The sequence below is a fragment of the Physcomitrium patens genome, chromosome 6 (genome assembly GCF_059467195.1).
Source record: "Physcomitrium patens ecotype Gransden chromosome 6, ASM5946719v1, whole genome shotgun sequence".
NCBI classification, from domain to species: domain Eukaryota; kingdom Viridiplantae; phylum Streptophyta; class Bryopsida; order Funariales; family Funariaceae; genus Physcomitrium; species Physcomitrium patens.
The window spans coordinates 15,284,668-15,300,370 of NC_143415.1; the positions used below are offsets into that span (position 1 = coordinate 15,284,668).

General features: G+C 37.6%; 1 long non-coding RNA gene across 1 annotated transcript; it reads right to left on the reverse strand.

Moving 5' to 3' along the window:
* Positions 1-7,582: 7,582 nt before the first annotated feature.
* LOC141045552 (uncharacterized) lies at positions 7,583-10,177 on the reverse strand. Its single transcript, XR_012217765.2, has 3 exons — positions 9,593-10,177; positions 9,118-9,216; positions 7,583-8,879 (listed from the first exon to the last, which is right to left on the reverse strand). It is a non-coding gene; the product is annotated as an uncharacterized LOC141045552 (long non-coding RNA).
* Between the last annotated feature and the right edge of the window lie 5,526 nt (positions 10,178-15,703).

Below are 15,703 nucleotides of genomic sequence, written 5' to 3' on the forward strand. Positions count from 1 at the left end.
GAATGATACACAAAGAAATGTATGGGCTGAGAATGTTTATAACTACCATCAATTACACTCACTTCCACAGACAACCACAGACATTTTTCCATCAATTTTGATTCAAAATTAGAAGAAATGCCTTTATTCTCCATCACAACTTGTGGTGTTTTAGCTCTTTTTAACACAAGCACATGTGAAGGGTTTATTTTGCTGAGTCACAGAGTGACCTGGTACATCACTGCATCACCACCCATTTCAATTTATAAAAAAACCTGCATAGAGATTGAATCTACATCACCATGGTATGGTCACCAGTATGGCAAAGAGTTAAGCACAGCACAATGTGGCATTTCCTAAACTCAACACTGTCCAGCTTGGCAGTTCATTAAACACAGAAAAAAAAGTAGGAGAAGTGGGAAAATACAGTACTAGGAGAAGCAAGATTAAAAAAGGAGAAGAAATTGTGAAAAGGCTCATGGGGGCCAGGTCAGCAAATGTGGCCACCCTTTGGAAAAAGGTTATTATAGTCAAATTAGTTGGACACTGGAGATGATCCAATTTGCCATATTTCTGAGGCTCTGCATTGAAGCCAACAATAAACAGGCCCCTGTGCACAACCACTCTGTATGAAAAACTGTTGGAAAAAACAAATGCCAGTGTGTATGCATGTTTGTGTGTAAATATACATGCATGCAAATAAAATGATAAAAAATAAGCCTTCTTTCAGTATACATTCAATCAAAATAATGCCCAACTGTTTACTATTTTATGTTTTTTTTTGTTTACATTATTTTATTTCCCCACTTCCCCTGAGCAACTCTGAAGCAAATGTGCAAAGTTCCTGCTTAACTGCCAAAAACTGATAACACTTTGAAGGACTCTCTCCTGTAGCTTCAATTTTCCATTCATGGATCTCTTGTGAATTCTGAGTCTTGAAACCCATATTCAATATTGTGCAATTGTCAAAGGACATGAATGCTGTACCAAATCACAATGGACATCAACATTGTTTTAGATCATGCTGACCCCTCAGATCCCATGTGCTGTCATGGAGAAAAATGCAACACAACTGTGGATGATACTCTAAACCCTAATTTCTCACTGACACTTAATGGGTGGTGAGGGAGCCCACTTCTGCCCATTCAATTTCTCATGCATTCATCCATTTCATCCATTTCATGTGTTACAGAGGGAGCAGTGGTGGTGAAGATCCAAAGCACACATGAATATATGTGCACCCCAGTTTTGATCCTCTCATGGCATCATCTCTGTAGCAAGCAAAATAAAACACAGGAAAGCCAATCCCCCCCCCCACTCCTGAGAGAAGGTAAGGAGGTGAGTAAGGATGCAACACCACTCACAACAATCCATTGTCTTTGTTCATCTGTCCTTCACTTTTTGTCATGATGTCCATTCCTGCACTGGGGTCCATAAACTCCCAATAAAAAAGTAATGTAAAATAAAAGGATATCTTTATTTATGATATATATTCACATATAATCAAGAACAACACATTGTCTTTGAAAGAAGAGATATAGAAAGAAACTATAATATGTGATATGGTATTTTATTTTAAATATTTTAAACATAATAAACAAAAAGGATGATTAACACTGACTTATCAAATGCTTCTTCGGCTGTAATTTGGTAATGCACTACTGTGAGTGAGAAGAACATGTAATTAATCAAACTTGAACCCCTACAAATCACATCGAACTCCAAGTCCAGATGTGTGGGTATATGCACATGAATTATTGGGTGAACAGATCCAAATCCTACATCGAAAATCCACATTAAAGTTTGGTGAAGGCAATGAAAAAGGGGAACAATGTTTTGCAGTTGGGGTGATACCTTTGAAACATTTCAAGGTAAGCTGAGTTGGCATGAACCTATGCAGTCTGGGAGCACCAAAAAAGCCAATACAGCTAGAGCTCCAAAACAGCATGTTCCCAACACAGGAACCCACGTGGGTTTTGAAAAAGTAAACTGTGGAGGCAATTTCTCCCCCATGGCAACATGGTTTAAGCATGTATTTTTGTCATAAACCATTCTCAAAATATCTACTTTACTTTTAATTTTGAAATTAATGAGGCGAATATATATTTGGACATAGTTACTCATGTATTCAGTTCGTCTTGATATGATTTGAATGGTAAAGTGCTCTCAATTATCAATACATATAAAACTTTGTTTCATTAATAATACAACCATGACCCAGATCATCTTAACTGTTGTAAAAAACAATATGTCTGTATCACATCCATACAGTCAAGTTCGCTTTGCCGTGAGGTTATCAGAATTTAAGTAGTCTTGCTTTTCTCAGTGTATTTTCTCTACAGCGAATGCAACGGGTTGTTTCAAATAATATACACCGTTGAAACGCTCTACTGGAGTGAGAAGGAAGATGTTGAATGCGGTGATGCTGTGAAGCTTTGCGAGGATGTGACGACGCGAAACGTTGAACACTGAGCTCAAAAGCTCCCACACACTCCCACGCAACATTCGACCCAAATTTCCGCCATTTCTGTGCCGCGCCTAATCCACAGTTGTCTCTTGTGTCCGTTTCACTGTACGAGGTTCACAAATTCATTTTCAAGCTTTCGATTTAACCACACCCTGTTTTGTGGGAGCATAGGTGGAGACCAAATGGATGGAGGCAAGATTCGACGGGGCCCAATTCAGGGGACTTGGGGTTGGGATGAGATGATGGAGTCGTCGTCGTTGGATGGAGTGGCGACCATCTCTGTGCGTAAGATCAAACCCTGATCTGCAACAGCCGCAGCTGCCCCAACAGCACTCGGTCAGCTGTGGCTCAAAAGCGAGCAACTTTGTCAGCCCACAATGCAGGATGATGGGTCCCGGAAATGGGCATTAGCCAGAGGAAGCAGAGAGAGCAGCTGGAAATAGTGAGCCAGTAACCCAGAATAAGGGTAAAGATTGGAAACGCGAAAACGCCATTACAGAAGCCAGAGCGGAGCTGCCGCTGCTTCATCTCTCCCAGCCAGGCTCCAGCAGCGACAAATCCCGCAACACTCCAGGGGGTATTATTCCCGTCCGGAACCGCATTTCGCTGACCACGGTGGCTGTTGCTGCCTCGTTGATCCGCTGCGTAGCTGCAAACCCTAATCCATCCCCCCGTGCTCCGGGCTTTTCCTGCTTAGTGGTTTAAAATTATAATATTGAATTTACATTTGTTTTTTAAATGGTGCAAAGTGTACATGAATATACGGTTGTTTGTACTTGTACTTTAGTGCAACGAAGTCGGAAAAAAAGAAAAAGAAATAAGGATTGTAATATTCTAAACAATAGCTATTAGGTTTAACATGTCATCAGAAATGATTGTCAAAATCATTCAATTTTGTTTTGTTTTGTTTTATATTATTTTTCTTCTTCTTTTTCTTCGTGTTTGAGAAAAGCAGAAATTTTAAATGCAGGTGTTTATATATATATATATATATATATATATATAGTGCTAAATAAAACATGTGGTGTATGTGTTAGGATTTGATATGCTTAATTCAAATCACCACGTGAGAGTCGTTCCAACAACACATTACTTCCAATCACAATAATATTAAGTTTTGCATAACAATATTGAATTTTAAAAGTGCAACGTTGTTACAAAAAAGGAATCATTCAAGTTATAATTTATTTTTTTTACTGGGGAAAAAATACGAGCCAATAAATATTTAAAGTTTAATGTATCACCCACCCTTAATGATATGTAGCTAAAGCAATGTTTTATGTTAGTTTATGCAAATGAACCAAAACAATCATATGCATACATAATACTCTAGTAATTATTTTTATTTTTTATTAATATGTTGTGAATGTTGTTATTAATGCATAATGTTTACTTCTAATTGAATTCTCTTCACGATTCTATTTAACCTTCTGAGTATTATGATAATAATAACAATAACAACACTAAGACTGATAATGATCTACGAAAGATTCCGTGGTGTATGATCCAACTATTAATCATGTAAAATATTCAACAATTACACATGTATATACATATATATATATATATATATATACCTTCCTTCCTTCCTTTCCTTTCCTGCTTGTTCTCAACTGCGTCCGACTCCGAACTAGATGTCCCTTACCCGCCGATAGTGCGCCGCTACACCCAACGCCGTTGCGGATCAACAAACAAACAAACAATCCATCCATCCATACCCCACCAAGCTCGATTTGCCCGGGTGGATTCGCGAAATGGGGCATCCTCTCGTTCTCAAATGAAAGAGGAAAACGGAGGAGGACGAGCATCGGAAGGAATCCTTTTGTTGTTGTTAGACAATCAATCGAGAGAAGAGGGGCTGCTGACGAGGCGCGCCATTCCCGTCCACGGAACCTCCTTGCAGCACGCCAGCCAGCCAGCCAGCCAGCCCAAGATCCATCTAATTCCGAAAGCGAGCAAAAAAATAATAAAGGGTGGGTTCCTGGGCTTGGTTGGTTGGGGCCCATTCTAGCCGCGTGGCATTAGGCAGGGCTAAACGACCAACAAGAAGTTTAATGGAATCCAGCTTCGTTTCCATTCCTGGGGGTGGTGATGGGGTATGGGGATTGCGGGAGGGAGGGGGAGTGCTTCTGATGCGTGGATCAAGTCGGTATGTGGTGGGTCGGTTTGCGAGGGTCATGAATTAGGAGACCTGCTTCTACTTCTTCTGCTGCTATTGCTCGGGTAGGCCCCGCGCTCCATTAAATGCAGCCGCCGCGGGCGATGAATGCCTCTGGCTGCCACCTAACCTACATTTTTCCACTCTTCGTCTTTACTGTGGCTCCCTTTATCGCCAGCAAACCCCCCCCCCCCCGCGCACGCGATTCATCTGCACGATTAACATTCTCACTTATGAGTATGCATTCACACTCGCACATCCCAAAGCTCTAATATGTCACTGACAGTAGGGATTTCAGCTTGTTTCATTCATCCCCGCGAGAGCTTCAGCAAAGGCAAAATTCTTCCAACGCTTGTACTCTTTCAGCGATGTTTATCACCTTCTTCTTCACTCTCTCTTTCTTTCTTTCTTTCTTTCTTTCTTTTTTTTTTTTTTTTTTTTTTTTTCTTCTTCCAGCAAGGAGAAGAGGATTTTTCCTGAGCTGAGTGGTGGCTGGGCAAAGCTGTGGGTTCCCATAATCTAGAGCAGTGCTTTGATTACCATTACTCAGCTTTACTAAGATGTTGGTGGGTGGTTTGGTTTGGAGAACCATACTTACTGGTTCAGTGTGTTCCCAAGTGATTCAAACACCCAGCACAGTTCTAATAGCCAATACACACAGGAAGGATTATATATATATATATATATATACATTAACACACACATCCATTCATACTACCATTGGAGGTCTTTGATTTGCTTCAAAACTGGGATATAAAAGCAAGTTATGCATGTATGCATATCAAGTAATTCCACAAAGCACTGTCGGATGAACAATGTGCATGCCAAAAGAATATACCTGTAGCAGGTTACTTATTGTTGGTGCATGTTTTTACACACACACATATATATATGTATATATATATATATGTTACTGTACATTTGGATGCTTGAAAATAATACAAAAACAAAACAAACCCCATGAAACCAACACACCCTGAACCACAGATGCAGATGATAAAAAAGAGTATTTCTCTCATTGTAGATGTTGCTAATTTAACCAAAGTGTGGTATGATGAGAAGGCAAAATCAATTACAATACTTGTGCAAATACAATTTCTTTTTTCTTTTTCTTTTTTTACATTGCAGGAGACTTCTTGGAGTAGTGGAAAGATCAGGAAACTTTCTTTTGACAATGGCATTTGTGACAAATAAATTACAGGTCTTGCTATGCTAGTATTCTAAATACAAAACACACGCATATTAAATAATGGCAAGCATAAACAGATGGAAGAATGGCAGCGATTGTAAATGGACTTGAATATCTTGTCACTTGAAGAAATTCAATACAAGTGAGGAATGTGGATTATATGTACTTGAGTTGAGTCATACATGATTAGTCATTGTTTAAGGTAATAATCAGTTGGGGTGGACCATGGTTTCAGATTATTTTATTTTATTTTATTTTTTATTTTTTAAGAGCTTGGATATATTCAATCAAGGTTGTCAAGGTACTGGCTACAGGTGCATGAGGGCCAGCTCCATTGCTGATGTGGCTTCAACATCTGGTGGCTAATAACAGGGTGGATTAATATAAATGCCAAGTGGCATCTCAACATGGAGTATACATAACTCTTGTGGACAAGTGGACTTCAGTCCTGTGCCCATCTGCATCTTTGCCCCTCCACCCCATTAATCCTTCATTTGATGACTTTCTTTGAATGGAACTTGCAATGAGATTGGGGTTGCTCATTCCAAAGCACAGCCACAAGTACTTGCTTTAAGGTTAACTTTCAAGTATTTGTAAATGAATTCTTTACCCCTGAGCAGTGTGTGTGATGTAAAAATGTTCTCATGCATACAAATAGTTGATATTAAAAAAGTTTTGTTAGTTCTACTTTTCAACATTAAATAATTAATGTCTTGATTATCATAAAGAAAGATGTGTATGGAGCTTCAATTTCCTTTTATTATTATTATTATTATTATTTCCAAGTTCTTTGAAGACGTTTTTTAAAAATAGAATGTATTGGAAAATCACAATCACTCTTGTATGAAAGATAGCAAAAATATCATTTGATATATATACACGCATGTTCCATGATTTGATAACATCTTAGAAATCAGCACCAAAGTCTTTTTAAAAAAATTACAACCAATGAATTTCTATGCAAGAGTTATAATGTTGACAACAACATAGATTTTGATTTGAAGGAATATGTACTATTTCAAAAGTGTGCTCAAAGAATAAATCGTAAAATTATAAGTTCCAAAAGAATGTGTAATTTAAGGACAACAGATCAAAGTGCTTGTCACTAGACTAACAAACCTGTTCCAATGTTTTTAGAAGAAATAATGAAGAAATGACCTCAAAGTCTTTTCTTGGGGGGCAGATAATTTGGAAAAAAAAAAAAAATTAAAAAATTAAAAAAGAATAACCAAGTTGCTGTTTTTCATTGATTTTTGTTCATAATATATAGAATCATGTTCTAATAGACTATTACAAATTGCTTCACCTTTCTTTTAAGGTCATGCTTGATACTTTGAATACTTTAATACATTTTCCAAATCTACTGTAATTGAATTGATATTTGAAGTTTTACAGCTCAATCCTCTTCTATTTTCTCTGTTGTTTGGTTTTTATAGATGTGGGCATGTGCATCATGATTTTATTTTATTTTGGTTTTACATGACTTGCTACTAACCTTAATATTATTTCATGTATGCTGATTAGATTGTTTCAAAAGCTGTTCTTTCTTTATTATATATTTAATGTTGCTTTTTAAAAAAAAATTATGGATTGCTTTTATGATCCTCTTCAAAATTGTGCTGGTTGAAATTTTGCACCTTTCAATAAATTTTCAATTCATAGATAAGGATGTACAACACACAAACAGAAATCACAATTTTAGTAATAAGAACAATAGACAATTTAAAACCATGAACAAAATTAATTTGTAACGATGGGTTTTCAAGAGAAACTGTTATGCTAGACAAAGTGAAGAAGTCTTCTGCAACATTTTAAAGGAAAATTATCTGCCACAAAATTTCATATTATTTTAATAGAACTTGTAATCACTAACCAAATCATTGCCTGGTTTGCAATTGTAATAAAATTCATATCAACAATGGTTGAACCATTAAATCCAACTGTCTCTATGCAAAGCAACTTTCTCAAACCATAAACATCATCCTTGTTGGCAACCAGGAAGCAAGAAAAATGTCCACACTATCCAACAACAGGATCAATGTCAATACACCTGCTCTGTTATTCAAGCATTGAGCCTCCCTTCAGCTCATTAGAAATCAATGAACCATTGACCACTTTTGAACCCCCCACCCCCTCTTTCATCTACACACTAAACAAGCGTCTCTCAGGATTATGCCACCCATCAAAGCTATTTTGCAAGGGATTCAAAATGAATTAATTTTGCCAAAATAGAAGAGTAAAAATTTTCCCATCACCAAAAGCAGGGGAAAAAAGAGAATGCAAGGATTATCCAATTGATTTTTCATTTTTTAGGGCCTGCAGAGAAGCTTTTTTTCCCTCACTTGTGAAGAGAAAAATAGAGGTTCAAAAAGTGAGATGTATATATTCCAACTGGGGCCAAACCACCATTCGTATTTTCATGAAGGGAATGTGGTAGTGGTGGTGGTGTGGGGCCTCACTCCTTCAATTTTCCCAGGCTCCCTCTCTCCTTTGTCTTCTTCCTCTTGTCTTTATGCGTCCCCCTTTGTCCTTCTCTGTGCTATCAGACAAAGAGCTTAAGTGCAAGTGGGGCATGAGAATTGGGTTCATTGGGTGCAGCAAAGCCCCCTTTTGATGTGGTGATTTGTGTCTCTGTTCCCCATGTTCCCATTGCATCCACACAAGAGTATTTTTCTCCCTCCCTCCACCCCAATAGGTTCCCATTTGTTCCCTATAAGTGGTGCACAATGGTGACTGAATGCTTTTGGGCTAACCCTAAACCAGAACTAACTTTAAATCTTTTCATCTCCTTCACAAAATCCTGCTGGTGTCCCCTCAACTAACCCAATGCATTACTTATGGTGTGAACCCAACAGTTTGTTAGCTAATTGCCATCTATCATGTTTATTGTGAAGTGAGAAGTCCACAGTCTACAGATGTTGACTTCTTGCATCATCAGCATTTGTTAACATTTGCATGATGTGTGAAACTGGCCATGGAGGTTTTGTGTGTGTGTGTGTGTAAAGTTACCATACATGTTCGGTGCCTTGTTCCATTCCATGCTGCTGTGTTCTCAACCCATATTCTGTGCTTTCACTCTTTGTGCACTGGTTCATAAATTCGTACAAACCTCTTCAAAATGATCTCAAATGAGCTCTTGAACTTTCAAAGATGAAAGTATAACACGAAGCCAGCAAGCATGCCAAAAACTCTATTTTATGTATTACTAAAAAATGAAATTAAAAATAAAATAAAACAGGGACACACAGCTAACTGGAAACTCTAAAACCCTAAAAATGTACACAGACCCAGTAAACACATAAAATTTGTGCACAGAAACAAAACCTGGAAGTGGCTCTCTCCCTTTGGATGCAATCAAATCCCTCCACTTGTTACCTTGCCTACACTACCTTTGTTCAGTGTTTAGGATCTCAATCCTTACACCTACATCCAAGTGAAAATTAACATTCTTAATAAAGGAGAAACAAAAGAGAAGTAAAAAAAGAGAAAGGAGATCTAATTCATAATATGGGGGTCAATTTATGGAGGAAGAGGCCAACAAATTCTATTTCTAGGCACACTTGATTCGAAAAAACCCCACCACATGTGCAACATCATTGCCAGCCATCCCCTCTTCTACTTTTACTTCTTCTTCCCCATTACAACTGTCTGCAAGCATTAAAAACCCTGATTGGTATGCCTTGTTAAGTGGGATCCCATGAAATACACACATGCTTCTCATGACCCCCCCCCCACACACACACAAATCTACTCTCTTAAAAATCACCACATGTGGAGGAAGAGGAGTGTATATGTGTACATATAGAATGGAAAAACATGATGTGGTTGAGCAGGTAAGCGTAGATAAATGAGGATTTTACTCCCCATCATAAAAGAGGGATTATTAGGGTGCAATGTGCATAATCAGGGCGTTCATGGGGATGAGAGTCCCCCAGCCCAGAGATAGATTCCAAGCAAGGGCATATATACTCTGGCAAAGGGCATTGTGCCCTTTATGCCCCTTTCAATGGATGTGTCTTCCGTGGAGGAGGCATTCAAGGTTGGGTGAGAATGGGGATAGGTCCCTCTCATCACCTTACAAAGAATCTTGCAAAGAATATGTTTTAACACTTTGAAAAAACATTGGACCTCTTCTTCCTTTTGTGTGTGCATGGCTGGGCTGCAGAGGAGTAAGTACCTAGGTCAAATGGTGGTGATTTTTCCTCATCTGTGAATGGATATTGAGAAATTTCAACAGTCTTTTTCATATTTACTTGCCCTTGCTTACACCCCACCCATCCATGAAATTTGGACCTTAGAGCTCCTGGGATCTAAGCACAGTGGCGGGCCTAGGCAAGAGCTATGGCAAAAGAGAGCAAAGCACTGTGGCAAAGAAAGGACTAGGGAGGAGTCAAAACATAACTAACTAACTAAATGAATATAAACATGGTCTACCTTGCTTGAGGTCAGAATTGGACTTGAGTCTATCCCAACACTACCAAAATCACCACAGATTGGCACCAACCTTCTTCATACTAAAATTTTGTTTGAAATCTCATATCATTTACATTAGCTTTGGTGGTTTCCAGTCTGCACCCCCTGAGCAGCCGGAGGGCAGTTTGCTAATCAAAACTAAGATGGGTTGTGCAGATGAATGAAACAATAAAAGTGCAAGTTGGACATCTATCTATTCAAACTGGTGTGGCTTCAGTAATTAACTATTTATACTGTAATTAAAATAAAAAAAATTATGTATATAAGTTGATTCCAAAGTTTGTTTTATTATCTTTTTGTGTTTATTTTTTAATTTTTTTAAAAAGAAGAGGCCATGTTAACTGTGGTTTTGCACTTTTCTTTAATTACAGTTATTCATTGCATAAAATGAAGTTTGGTGTTTGTTACCCTTTTTTTAAAAAAAAAAATCAAGTTTTCAAAATAGTCTTGATTAACAATCAAGCAAAAAAATCAAAAGAAGATGAAAAAGAAGAAGACAACTCAACAAAATACATCAGATGTGTCCATGTACAAATATTTAACTTAAAAATCCAAGCATATCTTGAATCTGATCTAACTTAAGTATGAAGTTTTCTTCCAATTTCTGAGTATACATTTTGAATTTAATTTCACTTGGATGATATTTTCAAAACTTATTGTACTCAAAATTGAGTTTTTGGTGAATTCAACAAATCAGCTATACCAGTATTTATTTGAAACAGTTTAGTGCTCAGATTAGATTAGTGTTTACACTCTGTATAATTTAAAGAAAACAAATATACGAATAAAATTAGTGAAAGTAAAGTATATTTAATAATCATATATATATATTTTTTTTTTCTGATAAAAGTTATAATCACACTCTTTTCCAATAATGAGAGCATGTATCTTATTTCTAAGCTTGTTTCAAATTGGGTTGGCAATTTAAGTGCATTGAGGAATACTTAGAAAGTTTATTCTACACTGATGTATAACTTCTAAAACCCCAAATATTCTGAGAGTTGTAGAATCCAAACAGTTTAATTCAAATTCTTTTAACATAACTATGAGTTATTACTCACAATCATTTTGTAAATTGAGACATTTGCAAAACTAGTAAATTAATTGACTCTTGTATTGAAAAATTTGTAACTGTAGACATAAAATCCATAGATTTTGAAACAAAATATCACATGAATTATCACCCATTTTGAAAACAACGTACAATAAATACACACAGGCTGTAGAACTAACACCAACATTAATCAACATTAAACAGACAAAATAGAATTCAAGCATTCTTAAAAAATTCATCAAAATGCACAGAAATAACTAATTACTCATCAACAGCTCCATGTTCAATCCACTATTCCAAAACTAAAACACTGACTTTTATCATGGGCAGAGCAATAAAGACTCCAATAGGGTCTCCCAGCTGTCAAGCCCGCTGCTGCCAGCTAGGATGCGGCAGCTCCACGTGTCTGCCACGTTGGAACCGATGTTGTTACACATTCAGCCAGCGGAGATGCTTCGTGGCACTTGCCTATCAAACCTAAAATATTGAACACTCCGGCTGTGTCTAAAAAAGTAGAAAGTAAAGATTCAAGGTGAAAAGTGAAAATTCCCCAAAATTGCCACAAACTCCAAAGCCCGTGTCTGCACGGGAACTTTATAGTTTCATTTTACTTGCAAGGTTGGCAAGAGGTTCCTGGTGCAGAGAACACGCGAAAAGAAATGAAAAAGAGGACTACAAATGGGGGAACATGGCGACTTGTCGATTCTTTTGAAAATGCAAAGCAAGATCCATCTATAATGGAGGTAGAGAGAGAGAGAGCGTAGCTTAAATAAGTACATCCACTTCAAACAGCTTTTGTATCTAAAAGACAGGTAGCAATGAACTCAAGAGAGCGTTGATAAAATAAAATCCACATTACGTTCTGACTGGAAAGATTTGTGCATGGAAAGAGCAGGTAGTGGTGGGGGTGGGGGGTTAGTACGGCAGAGCGGCACTTGTTGAACCTCCCCGTTATGGTGGGGTGAGGGGCGACAACAACTGTGTGGAGGCGTTTCTGCCTGCTTATTCGGTGGAAGAAAAGGGAGCAAGCAGCGGGGCAAGCTGATTTCATAACTTCTAGAAGGTTCCAAGCACATTAGTGGCGCCCCCGCAGAGGAGACAGGGTTTGCAGCAGCAGCTGCTGCTTCTGCAGGAGTGAGCAGCCCGGGTAGCAAGGCAACGCAGCGCAAGGCGAAGCGGGCAGGGCGGGGAATTCACACATTCACACACAAACCACCTTTGCAGTAAATGGCTGTTCAACTTTTTCGCGTCGCGTGGTTAGATGATAGGCGAAAAGTAAGAAATGGCTGCTTAATAACAGGTGGCCGAGTGAGATACTCTTTTGTGGGTAGCATCGGGAGGAAATGCTGTGCTCAGACTCAGACATTCTATCAGTGCTTCTTCGCATTGATCTGGAGGTGGTAATTGCAATCACTGACAGGTAGCATTATTCGTATTGTTCTAAATGCTCCACAGTTACAGTGCACTTTTTGTGTTAAGCACCAACATCATTTGTTTTCTTTTGTGTTTTTTTCTTGCTATTTTTCCCGACTCCTTCTGGAGTAGAGTAAGTAAGCCAAAAGGGAGGGGAACAATGACTGGGTAAGATTGTTCCTTGCAACCATGTGGAGATGCCACGCCCAACAGCATAAAACAACTTCCAGTGAAATGCTCAGTGTCTGAAACTACCTCTTGTTTTGTTGCAGCTGGTTTTATCGATTTGGTCCAGTATTGAAATAAAATAAAATAATAAAATAATAAAATACAACGATGACAAAACCAAAATACAGTAATCAAAACCTACGAATCTCGCCATGTATGATTGATTTCAACCAACGGAAAAGAAAAGAATAGAATGTACAATCATACATTAATAAAAAAGGAAAACATTGTTTTTGATTGAAAGGTACCGGCCAATCATTTCAGAAACTAAACGTCAATGAATTATCTCAACTAAATAATAATAAAAATAATAACAATAACAATAATTTAATATCTACAAACAAGTGGTGGACAAGTATGAACTTCATTATATAGGTAATACTTAAATGTACAGCAGAATATTATTTGTGGTGTGGTCTTGGTTTATTGTGTATGTATATATAATACCATAGAATCATGAAAGATTTTTTACATTTTTAATCCATATTTTTATTTCACTATTGATAAAATTCTAAATGAATGACTGCCAAATAAACTTAGGTCCCCAAGTTCGAGCAGGAAGTAAACTAATGCTTTCGAAGGATTGTTAATCTTTTAACTTTGCGAAGTTTTGAAGGGGGCTCCGCTCATTCATGAAGCTTCCAACTCCAGGGCAGAAAGCACACAATGCATGCTGTTTTCCTGAAAGGGCACGTGGGACAATCAGCCATATTAAACGACAAGAACGCGCCTCACTAAACAACAAATGCACAGTCCACAAAAGACAAGCCCCACCTTACATCGGAGAAGTAACCTCCAGACAACTCTCGCATTTCGTGGAAACGATCCCGACGACGATTCCAAGTGGAATCCTGATTTTCTATCACATCAGGGGGCATCGACGACGGACGACGTGAACGACAAGTGACATCGTCAGTTACCAAGCGAAATTGGATGAATGAATTTGGATGGTGAAAATCGACAGGGATCTCCATCAGTCAGATCTGGAAGCATAGAGCCAGTCATAACTGGGGGCTATGGGGTTGGGAACCGAGAACACACGTTCTCTTCTATGGAAACGGCGAAGGAAGGTAGGGAGACAGCATCGCGTCTGTGCATCGCATCGAGACCAGGTTCAGGTTCAGGTTCAATGGCAGTGGAAGCCAACAACCTGCTTCGTGTTTTTATTTTCATTTATATGGTGGACTGAAGCGGAATCTGAAGTTAAGGGAACTCACTAATACAATAGTACCAGCAAATCATTGAAGCATCATTCCATCCTTGCTTCGCTTTTTCAGAACCTCTCTGATCCCTTCGTAGTATATATATATATATTCTACCTTTTATTTCAGGGCTGAGAGTAACCCTGCCCGGCAGCAGCAGTAAATGCCGTATCCTGAAATTTACTGATCGGGCAGTTTTTTAAAAAAGTGGCCTAGGCTCGTTCCGGTCTAGAAAATAGGCAATGAACATTTAAAGCTAAGAGGGCTGGTGAAAAAGTCCTTGGTCCACTTTTAGGGTTTTCGCTGCCAGGGAATGTGCTGATGTTGTGATTGGGGCGGGACAGTTGTCGTGAAGGGCACGGCGTGCCCAAGCAAAAAGGATTACGTTCCCACATTCTCTTCAGTTGGAAACGTGCTTGTTATGCGGTGTGAGCAGGGGAAGTGGATCACTCAGATTTCATGGTGTTTGTATTGCACGTTGAGGCTAACATGTTATCATGAGCCCAACCAAAATAAATAGAAAATAATAAAATAGTTGTAAAAGAGTACTTATACTAGGATGACAATGGATTCAAGGGTTTGTAAGTATTGACCCAAAATGACACTTGCATGAGTGTGATTTTAATATCCTTGTGTGTGTTTAAGTGTATGTGCAAGCACAAACCTATTTATCTATGTTATAAGGAAGCTTAGGTATAAGATATAGAGACAATGAAGCCTTCTCATTGGCCAAAATTATTGCTATAATCCATAGTAGAAAGCCTTGCATAACCTGCAAAAAAACCTCCAATTTATTAATCGTTAATAGTTTTTTTTGTCCCTAATGGTACATATTTCTGCTACAATATATATATATATATATATATATATTTCAATAATTATTGTTCCAAAAAATTGTAATTTTTTCTTTTCCATGTACTTTCCAAAAACAAGTTGATGCAGTATAGAAGAACCTTATTATAGTCACCATTGTTGCTTCATAAATATATTTCAGCACTAAGAATTTCATCTAAATCCTAAAAAGAGTTCTAATTGCAAAGACAGTTATTTGATTTCTTAAAAGGTTTTCATATGTCAAATGTTATTTACAACTTTTGGTTGTTTTTTGATATGGAGACACTTAATGGACCAAAAAATATTTCATTTCATTTTATTTGTTAATGTTTAATTTTGTATTGTACTTTATTGAATCTTCCAATTTGAATACTAATGCAATTGCAATGAAAATTCAATGATGTCATTCTGAATATCCAAATAGAAACAATACTACATACACACATATTATACCTTTTTCATGTTTGTTTAGGGTACAATATTTTCAAAGAACTTGCAAAAAACAAAGAAGAATTTTCTAAGAGACATTTACTCTAGATTAAATGTTACAAAATTTTGCACTTCTTATTATGATTATTACTATTATTATTGTTATTTTGTTTGGATGGAACAATTTTCCCTCATTATTGTGGATTCTTTGGAATGTCTCCTCTTATGAAGGCAACATATTTTGAGGAAAGGTTCCACATGTTTAACAGAACCCAGA